The sequence below is a fragment of the Callorhinus ursinus genome, unplaced genomic scaffold (genome assembly GCF_003265705.2).
Source record: "Callorhinus ursinus isolate GAN/ISIS: 27379988/994484 unplaced genomic scaffold, GSC_fseal_2.0 scaffold25, whole genome shotgun sequence".
Classification (NCBI taxonomy): domain Eukaryota; kingdom Metazoa; phylum Chordata; class Mammalia; order Carnivora; family Otariidae; genus Callorhinus; species Callorhinus ursinus.
Window position 1 is genome coordinate 3,407,695 of NW_027397087.1, and position 2,294 is coordinate 3,409,988.

Consider the following 2,294-nt stretch of genomic DNA (forward strand, 5'->3'; position numbering starts at 1 on the left):
AAAGAAAGAAAGAAAGAAAGAAAGAAAGAAAGAAAGAAAGGATGCTGAGGAACCACACCAGGATTTCTGAATTAGAACTGATGGCGGGACCTAGACCTGTATTTTTAAAGATTTATTTATTTATTTTAGAGAGGCAGGTGGGCAGAAGGGAGTGGGCAGAGGGAGAGGTAGAATCAAGCAGACTGCCCGCTGAGCATGGAGCCCCATAGCAGGGGGCTCGATGCCAGGACCCTGAGATCATAACCTGAACTGAAATGAAGAGTCAGATTCTCAACTGACTGAGCCACCCAGGAGTCCCTTGACTCTGTATTTTTTTTTTAAGATTTTATTTATTTATTTGAGAGAGGGAGAGAGAGCTCACAAGCAGGGAGGGGCAGAGGTAGAGGGAGGAGCAGACCCCCGCTGAGCAGGGAGCCCTATGCGGGACTTGATCCCAGGACCCTGTGATCATGACTGAGCCAAAGGCAGACACTTTACCTACTGAGCCACCCAGGCGCCCCCTAGACTGTATTTTTAACAAACTCCCATGTGATTCTTTATCACACTAAAATTTCAGAGTGTCTGGTCTCCAGATCAGGTCAAACACTTCAGAATTGCCAATAAATACCATCTGACGCCAGCTTCTCTTCCTTTTTTTCTCTCAGTTCTTTCCACTCCTCCATCTACTATCTGCACCAGACTTGTCACGTGCTCCCTCTCATGCCAAGCTTTCATAAGTGTTGGTGACTTCACACGTGTTTTGTCTTCTACCTGAAGGCCCTTTTCCCTGTATGTCCGGCAATTCATGTGAATGTGTGTGTTGCATACCTTGAGTCCTCATTAGACTGAAAGTTTCTCCCAGGACACTGCAAGCTGTATAGTTACAGGAATTTTGGGTCCTGAAATCTCCATTAAAAAAATAACATTCCAAGTTCAGCTTATGTGAGAAACCAAGGTATGGCTGAGAACAATGGAATTAATGTGCACTTAGTATGTACTCAGTATGTAGGTACTGGGATCTTTTAGCAATTTCTCTTTGGTTCATGACTGATTGGTTTATGATTAAGCTTTAAGGGAAATTTCATGTCTGTAGGCTTATGTACAAATGAGCGCACCAAAGGAAGTGGAATTCAAAAAAAGCTATTTTGATCACCAACCAAAATCTCTAATTAGAGAAATATTAGGAGTAATTTAATTGAAATCTCTATATGGTCTATATAGACGTCTCATACCCCTGGGAGTACAAATAATCCAGGGGATGGAGGTATGTAGGTAATCATGTTTACGCTCTTGATGTTGAACTAAGCTTTACTCATCACAGTTTGCCTGTAAATGTGTGATCCTCTCTTTACAGATGAGAGGATTGTGGTCAGACATGCCAAGAGACTTGAAAGAGTCACCTAGCCAATAGGAGACAAATCTGGAATTTGAATGCAGGTATGTTTGTCCTTCTGTTATACCTGTGTTGTCCTATGTTGTGTGGAGATTTTTACCTTAATAAGTAAAAGCTTGGACATTTTTTTTTCAGTGATGAATGGAAATGTTCTGTGTGGTTTTTCCAATAAAAGACAGTTTTCTTCACATAAACTAGTTTGTTTCTCCAAGTTTTATTTATTTATTTTTTTAAGATTTTTTATTTATTTATTTATTTATTTGAGAGAGACAGAATGAGAGAGAGAGAGAGCACAAGAGGGAAGAGGGTCAGAGGGAGAAGCAGACTCCCCGCTGAGCAGGGAGCCCGATGTGGGACTCGATCCCGGGACTCCAGGATCATGACCTGAGCTGAAGGCAGTCGCTTAACCAACTGAGCCACCCAGGCGCCCTGTTTCTCCAAGTTTTAGAAAATGACATTAAGGATGATATTTTTTTTTTTCAAAGCTTTCCTAGTGGATCTTTAGGCCTTCAACCAGCACGGGGGAGTCCTCAATTGCCCCCGACTTAGTGAGGGCACCATTTGCTGCTATTATGGATTTGCCAGATTGGTCACCCGACTGGGGGTAACATGGGAAAAAAACAACACTGAGGGCTAAAAGAAGGATTTCCCTACACCCTTCCTTCCCCTCCCTTCTCGGCACTCGCTCCCTTCCCAAACCTCATCTCCAGGAAACTGGGACAGCTGGTTATCCATCTCATTTTCCTCACAGTTGCGTGCTGACTCTGTCACCAAGCTGTGCATTTGCTAGAACAGTTGATTTTCTTTCTAAGACTGATGAGGAAGAGAAAGCAAAAGTCTTAAGCATCGTTTCTCTTAAGGTTCATCATGGGGTGTGTGTGTGTGTGTGTGTGTGTGTGTGTGTGTGTGTGTGTGTGTGTGT

At 43.0% G+C, this 2,294-nt stretch overlaps 1 long non-coding RNA gene across 1 annotated transcript in view; it reads left to right on the plus strand.

Annotated features, from left to right (window-relative positions):
• Positions 1–2,294, plus strand: part of LOC141370042 (uncharacterized) — a 146,369-nt gene that overhangs the window by 4,991 nt on the left and 139,084 nt on the right. Inside the window, exon 2 of the long non-coding RNA XR_012373734.1 lies at positions 1,334–1,416. This is a non-coding gene — a long non-coding RNA (uncharacterized lncRNA). The remainder of the gene's footprint in view (positions 1–1,333; positions 1,417–2,294) is intronic.